Here is a 17187-nt window from a genome sequence, read left to right as displayed (position 1 = left end):
CACCCCTGAAGTGCATGGGACTCCCCTCCCGCTTCCCTAGCTGTCCCTAGGGTTGCCAACCCTCCAGCATTGTCCTGGCGTGTCCAGGAACTAAAGATTAATCTTTAAAGATTATGTCATGTGATGAAACCTCCGCTCCAGAAATATGTCCAACCAAAACTGGCAACCCTAGCTGTCCCATGCTCCCAGCTCTTCCATGCTCCCAGCCTGATCTCTCCTCCCCTGCTAGTACCCAGCCTGAGAGAGGGGCCAGCAGCAAGGGGGTACAATCATGTCAGGAGTGCAAACTGTTAAGTGGAAAAGAATTCTTGGGAGGAGAGAGGCAGGAATTACTCTTGAAGAACCTTACCCCTACTCCTGCTGCAAGCTAAAAACTTTTCCTTTTCCCAGTACAGTGCCCTCCTGTGTTTCCACAAAAGCCTTGAAACTTTTCCAGTTCTCAGGGGACATACACCTAGGGTGTTACCTCGTGTCCTCCAGGGTCGATATGGATTATTTTTAAACCAGGTAATTAGAAACTGGTGTTGAAACATATATTACTGCCCCTCAGAAATCAAAAGCCTGGGGTAAAAATACTCCCAAAGCTAGAATCCTGTAACGGCAGGTGTATTTCTTCAAAATATTCAATAAAAATTAAAAATACTCCTGCTTTTAAGACAACAGCTAATTGCTACATATTCCACTGAAGATATAGGTCCTTCTTCTTTTGATTTTTCTTCTAAAAGCTCAGCCTCTAAAAATAAACATGGCACAACTGCAAGGTGCTGAGTGCCATCGACTCCCTCTGACATCAACATGAATAACGGCCACCCAGGTCAGCGGCCCCACTGTATGTAACCAATAGTAAGCTGGTTTTTCTTTACTTTAAACATTCACCACCCAGGAAAGATACAAGCTGTCTGACATTAAAAGACTACTGACAGTCCTGATATTAGTGCAGAGAAGAGTATTTCCTTTAGAATGTTATAGCTACGTTCATGGCACCTTGTTGGTAGACATGAATGTAAATGCATTTGATTTAAGTAGCAACCCTATGCTGCGTTTTGCTGTCAGACCCCTGCACCTGTGCAGAGCCCCATGTGACTTCAGCCGTGCTCTGTGTCTGCCTATATGGAGAACAACACAAGATTGGGACGTTAGTGACCTAATGAAAAAAAAACTGTTTAAGCGTTCAGAATGCACTCAGTAGAACTACTGCATTTTAAAGTTAGCCCAGCAAGAGTCACATGCACACAGCCACAACTATTTATGGCAAACTCAACCTAAATTAGCAAAAACAAGGAGGAGTCCTTGTGGCATCTTAGAGACTAACAAATTTATTTGGGCATAAGCTTTCATGGGATAAAACCCACTTCACCAGATGCATGGAGTGGAAAATACAGTAAGCAGATATAAATACACCGCACATGAAAAGATGAGAGTTGCCTTACCAAGTGGGGGGCCAGTGCTAACAGCACATCAGTACACTGCTTATATTACACTGTTAAACATATCTAGTAAACTAGATATTTTTTTCAAACAATTTATTTAAGCTTTCTTCCTCAGCCCACATACACAATAGCACTTCCTTTAACTGAAAGGAAGATTTAAAAAACAGTTTTGTTTGTGTCAATTTTCATTATAAATTGTGAGTGCAATTATGTACAATTTCTGTAATGATTTTAGAGCAGTCTTTTTTTCCATCTTAGGCATGGAACAACAAAAATAACAACAGGAAGACAGTTCAAATTCTCTGAGTCCTGACACACACCATAGTTTTTTATAATAATTACATTTCATTATGGAAACACAATTATGGAAGTGTATAAATCTCCATACAAGTATCATATAAATATTCATAATCTGGATGATAGGCTGGATTGCACCCTCAGCAAATTCACGGATTACACTAAACTCGGGGGAGAGGTAGATACGCTGGAGGGTAGGAATAGGGTCCAGAGTGACCTCGACAAATTGGAGGATTGAGCCAAAAGAAACCTGATGAGGTTCAACAAAGACAAGTGCAGAGTCCTGCACTTAGGAATGAAGAATCCCATGCACTACTATAGGCTGGGGACTGACTGGCTAAGCAGTAGTTCTGCAGAAAAGGACCTGAGGATTACAGTGGATGAGAAGCTGGATATGAGTCAACAGTGTGCCCTTGTTGCCAAGAAGGCTAACGGCATATTGGGCTGCATTAGTAGGAGCACTGCTAGCAGATCGAGGGAAGTGATTATTTCCCTCTGTTTGGCACTGTGGAGGCCACTTCTGGAGTATTGTGTCCAGTTTTGGGCCCCCCATTACAGAAAGAATGTGGACAAATTGAAGAGAGTCCAGCAGAGGGCAACAAAAATGATTAGGGAGCTGGGACACATAACTTACGAGGCGAGGCTGAGGGAACTGGGCTTATTTAGGCTGCAGAAGAGAAAAATGAGGAGGGGTTTGATAGCAGCCTTCACCTACCTGAAGGGGGGTTCCAAAGAGGACGGAGCTAGGCTGTTCTCATTGGTGGCAGATGACAGACCAAATAGCAATGATCTCAAGTTGCAGTGGGGGAAGTCTAGGTTGGATATTAGAAAAAACTATTTCTCTAGGAGGGTGGTGAAGCACTGGAAAGGGTTACCTAGGGAGGTGGTGGAATCTCCATCCTTAGCGGTTTTTAAGGCCCAGCTTGACAAAGCCCTGGCTGGGATGATTTATTTGGGATTGGTCCTGCTTTGAGCAGGGGGTTGGACTAGATGACCTCCTGAGGTCTCTTCTAATCCCAATCTTCTATGATTCTATGATTCAGACACTGCACACTGAACTAATAGTGTTTTTTACTTTTGTCCTAACTCATGAAAAGAACCAATAATAGTTTATACTGTATTATTTTCATCAGAGAGTTTTTAAAATACTACCTAGACCATTTTAGTTCTAATACTCCAAGAGAAAAACAACACTTCATAATATTACTTCCAATCATATTGAAACTCCTAGGGATTTCACTGGTGTCAGGATTTAGACAAAATAAGTACTTTGAAAATGTGGTGTTTCCTCCTACTAGGATTGTTGACACTTTTCCAAAGCAGTTAGAAGTATTTTAGGTCAATCTGTAGAAAGGACCATGCTTTCCTTCTAGAACTCTTAACCTTAACCTTATCCACTGCCAGCTTGTCAACTCCATTCTATCAAAAAATCTCTTTTCTTTGTCATTGTTGTCATCCTGACAAGGCAAGGCAACTATCTCTTTATACATGATTATGATGATTTACCCTACAAGGAATGTAGAAACTTAGCCAAACGAAACATTTTTCTAGCATATATTTGCTTTCAAGCAGTACAAAATACATTTCAAAAGCAATGCTTAAAAATGCTACATTAGTTCAAGCTGCAGTGGAAAATACCCAGTTCATGTGGACAGTGAGAGGAACAGAGTCTGCAAAACCACTTTAGTGTATCTCATTGTAAGGAGGAAAAGGGAAGTACGGTTATTCTTCCTCGTAGGTAGTTGGAGCTACCCTGATTCTTGATCTTCAGCACCACTTACAAAATCTGAGACACTAGTCTTCTAGGATTGCCTCTTGTAAACACAGGAGGTCTCCAAATCCTTCCCTTTATGAATAAGAATAGAAAGCAGTGTGGCCAGTCATTAGGGAGATCTCTGCGCCTTGCAAATACTCATCATGGCTTCCAGAATACACACATGCTTCTTGGATGCATCTCAGGAGCTTGCTTCTCTCGCCTGGCTAAGCTTTCCAAGCTATAATTAGGGAGAATTCATTAGGACAAATAGGATTTGCTTTTGACCTATCATCCGTGATAGAAAGGAGATTACGGCAAGTTAGTTTTGGTACTAAGTGGAGTCCTCAGAGCTCTCTGACCCTTTCCGTTTGGTTCCAGGATTGGGTACAACACAATCTATTGCTGGTCTTGTGCATTATATAAAAGACGGTTACTCACCTTTGTAACTGTTGTTCTTCGAGATGTGTTGCTCATATCCATTCCAGTTAGGTGTGTGCACGCCACGTGCACGTTCGTCGGAGAAACTTTTACCCTAGCAACCCAGGCGGGTCGGCTGGGTGCCCCCTGGAGTGGCGCCGCTATGGCGCCCAATATATATCCCAGCCGACCCGGCCACCCTTCAGTTCCTTCTTGCCGGCTACTCTGACAGTGGGGAAGGAGGGTGGGTTTGGAATGGATATGAGCAACACATCTCAAAGAACAACAGTTACAAAGGTGAGTAACCGTCTTTTCTTCTTCGAGTGATTGCTCATATCCATTCCAGTTAGGTGATTCCCAAGCCTTACCTAGGCAGTGGGGTCGGAGTGAGATGTGGCGGTATTTAGAACTGCTACGCCAAAGGCCACATCATCTCTTGATTGTCGGACTAGCGCATAGTGTGCGGTGAATGTGTGGACCGATGACCAGGTCGCTGCACGGCATATCTCCTGGATAGGCACGTGCGCCAGGAAGGCTGACGACGACGCCTGAGCTCTCGTGGAATGTGCCGTGAGGTGGCCAGAGGGGACACGAGCTAGGTCGTAGCATGCGCGAATGCATGCAGTCACCCAGGAGGAAATCCTCTGAGAGGAGATTGGTAGACCCCTCATCCGTTCTGCGACCGCCACAAACAGCTGAGGAGACTTCCGGAACGGCTTTGTTCGCTCAATGTAGAAAGCGAACGCTTTGCGTACATCTAAGCGTACTCCGAGAAGAGTGGGGCTTCGGGAAGAAGACCGGGAGGAAGATGTCCTGGTTGGTATGGAAGGCAGACACAACCTTAGGGAGGAACGCCGGGTGGGGTCGCAGGTGTACTTTGTTCTTATGGAAGATGGTGTAGGGTGGGTCCACTGTGAGAGCTCTCAGCTCGGAGACCCGTCTGGTCGATGTAATGGCTACCAAGAAGGCCGTCTTCCATGACAGATGCGTGAGCGAGCAAGTTGCCAGTGGCTCAAATGGCGGGAGCGGGAGCCTGTTTAGGACCAAGTTAAGGTCCCAGGTAGGAGCAGGGCGGCATGCAGGGGGGTAGAGACGCTCCAGGCCTTTAACAAATCTGGTGACTAAGAGGTGGGAGAATATGGAGCGGCCACCCTCTCCTGGTCGAAAGGCGGATATGGCCGCTAAGTGCACCTTTAAGGAGGACGTCGCCAGGCCCTGGTGCTTAAGGTAGTCTAGGCCCGTGGGAATCGGGGCCTGCGTAGGGTTCACCCCGAGTAGCACACCAGCAAGAGAAGCGCTTCCACTTGGCCCTGTACGTTGAGCGAGGGGAAGGCTTCCTGCTGTTAAGGAGGATATGCTGGACCGGTGTGGAGCAGCTGAGCTCCGCCGCGTTCAGCCATGCAGGAGCCACGCCGTGAGGTGCAGGGCTCGTAGGTCCAGGTGACAGAGCCTGCCGTGATCCTGCGTGATCAGATCTGGGTGGAGAGGAAGGGGGATTGGAGGGTCCACAGACAGGTCCAGCAAGGCGGTGAACCAGTGCTGTCTGGGCCACGCAGGTGCGATCAGGATTAGATGCGCTTTGTCCCTGCGTAGTTTCAACATGACTTTGTGCACCAGAGGGAATGGAGGGAAGGCATACAATAGGTGGTGGGTCCATGGCAGGAGGAATGCGTCCGTGATCGACTCGGGAGAGAGACCCTGAAAGGAGCAAAACTCCTGGCACTTCCTGTTGGACTTGGTCGCGAAGAGGTCTAAGCGGGGAAATCCCCACCTCTGGAAGATGGAATGGATGACATCCGGTCTGATCGACCATTCGTGGCATAGGAAGGATCGTCTGAGTCTGTCCGCCAGTGTGTTCTTGACCCCTGGGAGGAAGGATGCCACCAGATCTATCGACTGGGCTATGCAGAAGTCCCAGAGTCAAATGGCTTCCTGACATAGGGGAGACGAACGGGTTCCCCCCTGTTTGTTGATATAGTACACGGCTGTTGTGTTGTCCGTGAGTACGGAAACACAACGGCCGTGTAGGCGTCGTTGAAACGCCTGGCAGGCGAGGCGGACTGCCCTCAACTCCTGGACATTTATGTGGAGTGACAGCTCTTGGGACGACCAGATGCCCTGGGTACGCAGGTGCCCTAGGTGGGCCCCCCACCCCAGGGATGATGCATCGGTTGTTAGAGTCATCGGCGGTTGCTGTGGATGGAACGGCATCCCCGCGCATACTAGGGATGGGGTCAGCCACCAGTCGAGGGAGCGGAGAGGGTCGGGGTGGACCGTCACCAATACATCTAGATGGTCCCTGCCCGGGCGGAATACGGAATGAAGCCACGTTTGGAAGGGCCTCATTCGGAGCCTGGCATACTTCGTCACGTAAGTACATGTGACCATATGCCGTAGTAATGTGAGGCAGGTGCGAGCCAAGGTGATTGGGGAGGCCTGCAAGCTCCATATGATCAAGACGATAGTCTGGAAGCGGGGCTGAGGTAAGTAAGCCCTGGCTTGAGTAGAGTCCAGGGTCACGCCTATGAAATCAAACCTCTGTGTGGGACCAGGCTGGATTTCTCGGCATTGAGAAGCAGGCCTAGCTGGGAGAAGAGGTCCATAACGACCTCGACATGTCGCCGCACCTGTGACTGGGAGGACCCCTTTAGGAGCCAGTCGTCGAGGTACGGAAACACGTGGATTTTCCGTCGACGGAGGTAGGCGGCCACAACGGCCATGCATTTGGTAAATACCCTCGGGGCCGTGGAGAGGCCGAAGGGTAGGACTGCGAACTGGAAGAGCTGATGTCTGACCGTGAAGTGAAGGTACTTCTTGTGTGGTGGAAAGATGGCAATATGGAAGTACACGTCCTTCATGTCAAGGGCGGCATACCAGTCTCCAGGATCCAAGGATGGGATAATGGTTCCCAGGGAGATCATGCGGAACTTCAACTTGAGCATCCATTTGTTGAGGCCCGCAGGTCTAGGATGGGTCTGAGACCTCCCTTGGACTTGGGGATCAGAAAATATCGGGAGTAGAACCCCTTGCCTCTCTCGCCTAGAGGTACTTCCTCTATAGTTCCTGCTGCGAGGAGAGAACGAACCTCCTGCAGAAGGGTTTGCTCGTGAGAGGGGTCCCTGAAGAGGGACTGAGAAGGGGGGCGGGAAGGGGCTGAGGAAGCAAATTGTAGGTGGTATCCTTGCTTCACTGTGCGTAGCACCCAACAGTCTGAAGTTAACCGGACCACGCCGGGAGGAAGTGGAAGAGGCAGTTGGAGAAGGTAGGGGAAGGATCCTGTCTTGCGTCTGGAACGCCGTCCCCGGGCGCACCTTCAAAACCCGGACTTGGAGCCCGGTGGTGCCTTGGAGGGCCCTTGGTTTTGGCCTCCCTGGAAGCCGGATTGGCGTCTGCTGCCCCCCCGGCCATGCCGTCTACTGAAGTCCTGCCTCTGGCGGGGTGGAAAGTATGGGCGTCGTGCTTGGGGCCTGAAGGGTCTACGCTGGGTGGAAGGTGTATGCATCCCCAGCGAGCGTATGATGACTCGATTGTCCTTCAGGTTTTGCAATTTGGAGTCCGTTTTGTCCGAGAACAAACCTTTCCCGTCAAAGGGTAAGTCCTGGACAGTATATTGGAGTTCCGGGGGTAGGGTGGAGGCCTAAAGCCAGGAAATGCGCCTCATGGTGATTCCCAAGGCCAAGGTTCTGGCTGCTGAGTCAGCCGCATCGAGGGAGGCCTGTAGAAAGGTCCTGGCCACCTTTTTACCCTCCTCCAGGAATGCATTAAATTCCAGGCGTGAGTCCTGGGGTAGAAGCTCGGAGAACTTACCCACCTCCGCCCATATATTATAGTTATAACGGCCCAGTAGGGCCTGTTGGTTGGCCACATAGAGTTGCAAGGCCCCAGCTGAATACACCTTGCGACCCATGTCCATTCGCCTAGCTTCCTTGGCCTTGGGGGCCGGAGCCTGTTGGCCGTGCCGTTCCCTGTCGTTGACAGACTGGACAACTAGGGAGGAAGGAGGAGGGTGGACATATAGGTACTCGTATCCCCGAGAGGGTACCATGTACTTCCTTTCCACTCCCTTAGCTGTCGGCGGGATGGAGGCTGGCGACTGCCACAGGTTATTGGTGGTGCCACCCCTGCTAAAGGTCCACTGAGCTGTGACCTCAATTCTACCATGTACTGGTCTTCGGGGATGCTGTACCCAAGACAGGCTCTTTCAAAATTTTCCAAGAAGGCCTCGGTGTCATCACCTGCCTTGTAGGTGGGAAATTTCCTGTGCTGTGGAGCAATAATTGGCGCCGGGTTGTTAGAGTTGGCTGGCACATGCAGCCCAGCTTTTGCCAAGTCCAGTTCATGTTTTCTCTGTTTTTCCTTCTCTTCATTCTCTTTTTGTTGTTTTTCCATTTCTTTTTGTTGTTTTTCCATGTCTCGGCGGTGGGCCGCCTCTTCTTCTTGCCTCCTTCTGTGGGCCAACTCATCTTCTGCTTGTTTCCTTCGGTGGGCCAACTCTTCTTCTTCTAGTTTTCTTTTGTGTGCTGCCTGTTTGATTTGTTCTTCTCTTTCTTTCATCTCCATCTCTTTTTGTTTTATTTCCAGTTGTCGCCTGTGTTCAGCTTCTTTGATTTCTTCTTCGGCCTCAATTTTTGCCTTAGAAGTCATGGTTCCTGTTTTCTTGGGTTGGGGTGCCCTCCGGTGTTTATCTTCTGCACTGCAGGCTCTGTTGCCTCCTAGAGTCTGCCTAGCAACAGTGCCTTTAGCTAATCTTCAATGTTAAGTAAACCTGAAAAACCACTTTATTTGCATGTATATAGTGCTGGTAATGACTCTCAATGGGAGAGCTATTGTCACAAAAGACCCTTAACAGCCTCTTAATGGCGTCTTGCTTATTATGCAAGCCACAAACTGCCAGAGAGAGCAGAAAAAAAAATTCTCTCTGGTTCCCTTTTAAAACCAAACTGTTTCTCTCTGCTAAAAAGCCCTTAGCAGAGAAAAGAAAAACATAATATTCCTACTGGCTTCTGGATTTTGTCTATTCCGTAACCGCTGCACACCATGTCATAACTTTAGTCCCAGATTTGGACCTTAGCGTCCAAAATATGGGGGTTAGCATGAAAACCTCCAAGCTTAGCTACCAGCTTGGACCTGGTACTTGCTGCCACCACCCAAAAAATTAGAGTGTTTTGGGGCACTCTGGTCCCCCTGGAAAACCTTCCCTGGGGACCCCAAGACCCAAATCCCTTGAGTCTCACAACAAAGGGAAATAATCCTTTTTCCCTCCCCCCCCATGTGCTCCTGGAGAGATACACAGATACAAGCTCTGGGAATCCAAACAGAGTGACTCCACCCCTCTCCGTTCCCAGTCCTGGAAACAAAAGCACTTTCCTCTTCACCCAGAGGGAATGCAAAATCAGGCTAGCAAATCCAACACACACAGATCTCCCCCTGATTTCTTCCTCCCACCAATTCCCTGGTGAGTACAGACTCAATTTCCCTGAAGTAAAGAAAAACTCCAACAGGTCTTAAAAGAAAGCTTTATATAAAAAAGAAAGAAAAATACATACAAATGGTCTCTCTGTATTAAGGTGACAAAATACAGGGTCAATTGCTTAAAAGAAATATGAATAAACAGCCTTATTCAAAAAGAATACAAATCAAAGCACTCCAGCACTTATATTTATGCAAATACCAAAGAAAAGAAACCATATAACTTACTATCTGATCTCTTTGTCCTTACACTTAGAAACAGAAGATTAGAAAGCAGAAACTACTTCTCCAAAGCTCAGAGACAGCAGGCAGACAGAAAACAAAGACCTCAGACACAAAATTCCCTCCACCCAAAGTTGAAAAAATCCGGTTTCCTGATTGGTCCTCTGGTCAGGTGCTTCAGGTGAAAGAGACATTAACCCTTAGCTATCTGTTTATGACAACTGGATAGTCTTTATGAATGGGAGGGCTACTCGGGTAGGTGCATCCGCAGAGAGGATGCTCACTACCGGGTCCTCAACCTCTGGGACTTCCTCCACAGGTAGGTTGATGTTAAGGGCCACTCTACGGAGGAGGTCCTGGTGGGCCCTGAGGTCTATCGGCGGGGGTCCTGACGCCGAAGACCCAGCCACGGCCTCATCTGGCGAGGAGGAGGAGGATACTCCGGGGATGAGGGCATCCTGTGCGGTCTCCTGCTCCTGGACTGGTTCCTGCTCGAGTTGGCCCGGGGAGTCTGGTGGCGGCTGTTTATCCGACTCAACCACGGGGGGGCGGGAGACAGTGGCCTCTGGTACCCGATGTTCTGAGGCGGTAGAACGGGTCTGGGGCATGGGGCCACCCTGGGTCTGATGATATGCCCAGGGTGTCCAAAAACCCCACTGTTGGGCACCCACGTCCTGCGGGCGGGGGTCCTGGAACACTCCCAGCAGTACTTCGGGATCCTGGTCCTATTCGTAGTAGCTACCCACCTGGGAGGATGCCGACGTGCCTCTAGACGGCCAAGGTGGAGCGGCAAAAGTTGGCGCCGAGGTACTGACAGACCTTACACTTCTGGGTTGTGGTGATCGGTGTCGGTATTGGTGACGATGTCGGGAGCGAGACTGGGACCTGCGACCGGCTCAGTGCCGGGAGGTTGACCGAGATCTCGAGTCCCTCTGTCTTGATCTGCTCCTGGAGGTGCGGCACCCACCGCGGTGCCGTGAGCTGGAGCAGTACTGCGAGTACCGGGTTGATGCTCAAGACGTCGACTGGTGCCGGGAGCCTGACCGGTGCCGGGAGCCTGACCGGTGCCGAGGTGATCGGTGCCGGGAGTCTGACCGGAGCCGAGACCGAGATCGACGTCGAGAGAATGAGCAACGTCTCGATGCAGAGCGTCCACGGGACCGCGATCTGGAGCGGTGCCGGTCTGCTACGCTGACCGAAGCTGGTCTGGTCAGGGTCGGTTTGCCCATTGAGTGTAGTACCCGCACCGGCGGTGCCGGGGGTAAGGGCAGTGGTGCATCAGTGATCACAATCAGATCCCTCGCTGCGGCAAACGTCTCCGGGGTAGATGGCGAAGCAGGCTCTACCACGGTGGGCACCGGGGAGCCGCCAGGTGCCGGACTCGATGGCCCTCGTGGGGTCGGAGTCAACGATACCGGCTAAGACGGTGCCGCGGCAGGTATCGGTGCCGGGCGGTCCGTCTTTGGCGCAGGCTCTGACTGCGAGGCACCTGCTGGTGGGATGATCTGTGCCTTCGCCGTTTTCGACCTCGGGGAGAGGGAGCGGCTCGGAGCCGGTTTTGGGGCCGGCGGAGGCCGGTGCCGTGAGTCTTTGGTGGCAGTGCTCGGTGCTGTGGCGGTGCCCTTGCTTACCGGCTGACTTGTGCTCGGTGCCGAGGGTGGAGGTGTCAGGGCCGCTTCCATAAGGAGCTGTCTTAATCTAATGTCTCGCTCCTTCTTGGTTCTCGGCTTGAAAGACTTGCAGATTGAGCACTTAGCCGATAAGTGCGACTCCCCGAGGCACTTCAAGCAGGAGTCATGGGGGTCTCCAACAGGCATAGGCTTGTGACAAGCCGAGCACTGCTTGAAACCCGATGAGCCGGGCATGAGCTCCGGCTCCCGGTGCAGGGAAGGGGGGGGGTCCCCGATCCCCTCAAACTACAACTAATAACTACACTAATAACACTAACTAACTGACGGACTAAATAATTATATATATATAATTAACTATAACTACTATATACAACGATAGCGAAATGAGCTGCTAGGGAGTGTGGAGGTCAGTGAAGCCGCGCTCCACAGTTCCAAAGACCGACACGGGCGGTAAGAAGGAACTGAAGGGTGGCCGGGTCGGCTGGGATATATATTGGGTGCCATAGCGGCGCCACTCCAGGGGGCACCCAGCCGACCCGCCTGGGTTGCTAGGGTAAAAGTTTCTCCGACGAACGTGCACACGGCGCGCACACACCTAACTGGAATGGATATGAGCAATCACTCGAAGAAGAATATCCTTTCAGCAATGCATAAAGATAAGAGGCTGAAATTCTGGCCTCACTGAACTCAATGGCAAAACTCCCACTGATTTCAATGGGGTCATGATTTCACTCTGGTTCTTTCAAATTTATCAGCTGCCTTTGACATGATTGATCATGTGCTTCACTTTGCTTTTCTAAGATTTGATCCAGAGAAGAGTATGGTTATGTGAATTAGATGACCGCTGTTCTGCTTTAAGAGCTGTCCCACTTGGACTGTCATGGAACTCTGTTCTACCACCTTTTCTTTTTGAGGAAGGTACAGCCACCCTTTGTTAACAAGATTTGCAGTTTAAAGGTCCTGCTGCATACCCGGCTGCATCTGAATTATCAGACAGAAAACATTTTTTTTTATACTACAGCTATCTTTATCTAGTGCTAATAGGTTACCACTATTCTTTTCAGATCTGGACATCCCCACCTTACTTGTGTCTTTGACACCTGCCGACTAAATTTCTGTAATGGACTCTAATCATCAGTTTGCACACTGAATTCCAGTTATACTTCATGGCATTGGTTTTGACCTACAAAGTGCTTTGTGGTTTGGGTCCTGCCCTTAAGAGGCTACCTCTCTCTTCCCTAGCAACCATATTCCACTTGGAATCATCAGCTGCTTCGGGCAACAGTTCTTAAGTTTGTATACCCCAGCGCTAGGCAGGAGGAAATTCTAGCTGGAGGGACCTCCCATGTGAAATTTGCTTCACCCCTTGATTGGAGATAGCTGAGTTTGTAAGATTGAGAGTATGTTACCAAGCCTGTTTACTCAGACTTTTCCAGAGGGGATGGATGAAGCAGTGAAAGCTCTTATATTTTATATTTTGTGGAGGGAAGGCTTCTTTCAGCAGTTTTGACATGTTGTCAATGTAGAAGAGTTTGAGGCTGTTGAAGAATTTTTAGTTCATGAGTCTAGAAATATATGATCAGCGAATAACAAAGTAGAAAAAAAACCATTGCATCCTAATTTACTTGTGAAACGAGACTCTTGCATAGATTGGAAATGAAACACAGGAGTAATCCAAGGGATACCACGATTAGGGGACTTGGGGGAAGGGATGGAGGGAGGTTAAACTTTCCTAAATATGAACACAAAGCTGCAGCTTCACCGCTATTGCCAATGACTGATCTGGTAGGTATAATCTCTCAGAACGGCTGTAAGGGGCTGCCTTGATAACTCTGTAAAGGTTTAAACATCTAAAGAGCTGACCCTGCAAAATCTTATGCATGTGCTTAACTTCACATACTACTCAGCGTGTGTGAAGTTGAGCATGTGCATAAGTGTTTGCATGATCAGGGCTTACACTTGTAAGTCAATAACCAAAATCTTCTTTGCCAGCTGCACTCTGTGAAAAGTAGGTTGTCTTGCACTGGAAGTCAGCAGAACTATGACCTCTTGTTTTATTAACTTCTTGGTTTGGGATTATTGACATCTACAGAGACTAGAGAACAAAATAAGTATTAAGAGTACATACACTATGGTATACATACATGTGTATTACACTGAACACTTTTACCATTAGGGGCAGCATTCTTCCAGAAGACTAAGAAATATAGAACCAGAATACAGTAAAAGATAAGAAATAAAATTAGGAATTTACTTGGGCAGAGTCTGATCTCAATTACTCACCATTACGCCGTGTTATTCCAGCGTAACTTGCCCTCCATGTTTTTCTTGGAATTATATTATATGACAAACTCACACTAACAGCTGTAACATGACTGCAACCATTGCCATACCCAGGGAAAAGTTATGACTCAGTTTGTAATTTTAGATCATTCTGATACCATCAAAGTATCATCATTGGCTAGTGTTGCATTAATAGATTCATGCATTACCACCAAGAACCTTTTTCATGTCTAGATTAATAAAGTATTAGAGATCTGATGTAATCTTCTAGCACGATCCCATGCTTAGGAGCTAGAGACCGGGATAATTAAATACACAGTTACTTCCACATTTTAGTTTTAAGGCTCTTGATAGAAAAAACACAAGTAAAATTTTCAAATGTCATATTATTTCAAAACTCAATAAAATAGCAGGGCATTAGTTCACTGCAGCTTTAAATGTGCCAGACCTCCTTGAAGCTTTTAAAATATTATTGGTTTCCAAGATTTTATATCCATGTTGGCTTAAAATTAAAATTTTTATTCTGAACAACAATAATGGACACTTCTTAACTACAATGATTCAAAGCCACTAAGTAAAATTTCAAGTTGTGCAAGCTGAGAAACAGTCTCCAAACTAAAATAATGAACATCTTACTGCAATAGAGATCCCTCAAAGAGAAGAGAATGGCAGCACCAGCCAATGTTTTCTAAACTCTCACATTTTCAAATGCATTAATCAACATTACCAATAAACCATCCTATTGAAATGTCATTATTATCTCACATTTGTGGCACATACTGAACGGGCTCAGTTCTGCATAATAATGAGTCCTTCCAATGAGATTCTGAGCAACCAAAACTCAGACTGACTTTAGTGGAAATTCAAGTCTGGGCCCTCATACCATGGAATGCACACACTGACAATCAGCAATCCAGACTAGAGTCCTGTGTGGGACTATTTTTAATCCCACTCCTGCTATTTTGGCAGCAGCTCCTGTGAGACCTGGGGGATCCCGGTCCTGCTGCAGGGCTCTACACTAATCCCATGCAGGGTTCTAATTCAGATACTACATCTGGTTTCTTGTGACACCTCACACATACACTCTGGGCCCAATCCTGCAGCTCTTACACAAAACTCCCAATGAAATCTCTGGGCTGAAGTCTCCCAGAGACATCAGTGGAAGTTTTGCCTGAGTAGACTATAGGATCAGGAAACAGGAAACTAAACAAATACCTGATTTAAAAAACAAAACAACAAAATACACATAGACAAAACCAATTACAACTATGATTCATTTGGAGACAGATTTTATGCACCTTGCTCATGCTGAGCAGTACCTTAGTCTATGAGTTGCCGTGGTCTACTTTCAGTCTGGAATAAAGTACTATTCAACATGGATAAGAATGACAAAGTCTAGCCCACAAACAGGGTGAACAAAAGGTGAAAGAGGCTCTTGTTAACAATTTACTACACCAAAAATAAAAGTAAGGCTCAAACATTTTAAACAAACTTAAGTTGACCCTTACCTGTTTCTCTTTATCTGGATACCAAGGATTAATCGGGAAGTGTACAGCAAGCATTTGCTTTTAACATGGTGGCTAAAGTTGCAGGCTGCACTTTTTAAAAATTAGTTCTTTAAAGCCTCCAATAACTCCCCCATACTCAGAATCATAAAAAAGGATTCACATAATGTTTAAGACGCCAATGAAAAATGTGTATAAAATTAAGAATAATTCTTTAGAATGTGATTTAACACACACACATGCACACACAATTCTGAAAATAATACCAGGTTCCTGCAAAGAAATATCAGTTACAGTGTGAGAATATACAGCAATGCTATTTATGTGGATGTCTAAAAGCATATACACATACAAACTTTGAAGAGAAAAAAATTAATACAGCTCAATAATTATGAGTTACAAATTACAATGAGATAATAAGAATAGGATAAATCTAAAATAGGGAGGTAGACTAATTTTCCAGGAAAATAAATGTAATTCTAATACCTTTTTAAAAAAAATAATGTCTTTCACACATATATAAAGACATGAAAAATATTTGTTTCAGTTTATTTTGTTGTCTTAGGATCTAACCAGACTGCTGACATTCTACTTCAACCTATGGTACATACTATATTAAATAGAATTATCACTTACCAATTCTCTGAAGTTTTCCTTAATTCTCTTTTCAGTTTGTTTTTAGAAGAAAAATCATACAAAACAAAAAATGGCTAAGCACAGCTCCGTTTTCTAAAAATTTTTATAGTAGCTCAATTATCTGTTGATAAAACACTGACACTACTAGACTGTGGCAAGCACATAGAGTAGTTTTGATAGTGTGCAGCTTCACATGTAACGAAGACGGATTAACAGATTTCCGTATGAACAAACTCTTAACAGTTCTATTGGCCTCCAGTGTTGGTCATTTAATCTGTCCTTCAAGACATCCCAAAGCGTTACACAGCAGGACTATATATCATCATCTGAATCCCAGATATTCACAAGAGACCTATAGAAACTGCTTGTAACATTGCCACACAGTGCTGTCCCCAATTCCTCTCCACAGCACTGATTTATAAAGCAGCCCATGGGAGGAACTATCTATTTAAAGCTATACTCTCAAAATAAACTTTTTGGGGGAGGGGGCAAGGGGGCACCAAAATCCATAACAGAGTAAAGTTTGGAAGTATAAATGTAAGAAGAACGTTTAAATAGCAAAAATTGGGACACAAACAGATTAAAGCCAAGAAAGTCAAAGTTAAAGCTAACACTCCCACTACAGAAAATAAATAAAATAAAGTACAACAGGCTCTTTTGCCAAGCAGCAGGAGACAGAAATGAAGAAGACTCTAGTCAGTTTCACCAAGCCTATTCAAAATCCCTCTGCAGGAGCGAAACTGTCCAGAATCAAGTCCATTCCATACTGCTGCTTGGCAAAGCTATAAGCAGCAGAGGTAAGCAGTGGAGACTAGATTCATACCCTTTGTAAATGCTATATCCACTGGGCAAAAAAGCCTGGGGAGAGGGAGCAAGGAGGAATGTCACCACCTTTCCTGATTTTTCTGGTGAAAAACTACTAATCTGGTTTGGGGCCCTGGCTCTCTTTGAGAGTGAAGTGTAGACTAACACCTCTCTTAGACATTTCCTACAGGCTACCGTCAGCAGATCTCCGCTTAGCTGGCTGTCTCTTGTGAATTCCTTTTTTAGGTGTCAAATTCTCTCCATGTATTCTATAGGAAGCCTAACTTGAGGCTGTGAATTCCTACAGACAGCCTAAAGCTAGGTGCTGCAACGCTGAGAATTGCAGTGCTTAAGTCCCCAGGGTGAATCTAGCCCTGTGGGGACCACTCAACAAAATGGAAGATGGAGGTGAAAAGAGCAGGGGATACTTCTTTCTTCTTACTCTCCCATCCCCACAGCAGCCAGGAGGCTCTGGGGAAGGGAAGAGTACTAGAGATACCCCATCCTTGTCAGTGGTGAGGCAGGGATGGAGACTGAAACATTTCCCTTCCCACAGTCATAAGTGCAGAAGCTCCAAGTTTACTAAAATCACCTGGCTGATTAAAAAATGGAGCCCTCAGTCAGGGACTGGGGAATAACATTGTGATGGCATTTGGGTAAGTAGGTCTTCAAATCAAGACTGGATGCCTTTCTGGAAGGTATGCGTTAGTCAAATACAAGTTACTGAGCCCAGTACT

General features: G+C 46.8%; 1 protein-coding gene across 3 annotated transcripts in view; it reads right to left on the bottom strand.

Moving 5' to 3' along the window:
* Positions 1–17187, bottom strand: part of SLC7A2 (solute carrier family 7 member 2) — a 115311-nt gene that overhangs the window by 40115 nt on the left and 58009 nt on the right. For 2 of the 3 annotated variants that reach the window (XM_030565108.1, XM_030565110.1), the window contains exon 1: positions 15647–16012. The exons of the other annotated variant lie outside the window; for it this stretch is intronic. The gene's annotated coding sequence lies outside the window, so the exon portion shown is untranslated. Of the gene's footprint in view, positions 1–15646; positions 16013–17187 lie in introns of those variants that run through there. 3 annotated transcript variants of the gene reach the window in all.

This window comes from Gopherus evgoodei, chromosome 5 (assembly GCF_007399415.2).
Source record: "Gopherus evgoodei ecotype Sinaloan lineage chromosome 5, rGopEvg1_v1.p, whole genome shotgun sequence".
Lineage (NCBI taxonomy): Eukaryota > Metazoa > Chordata > Testudines > Testudinidae > Gopherus > Gopherus evgoodei.
The sequence above is the reverse complement of the archived record's forward strand: the minus strand, read 5'-3'. Positions and strand labels throughout refer to the sequence as shown.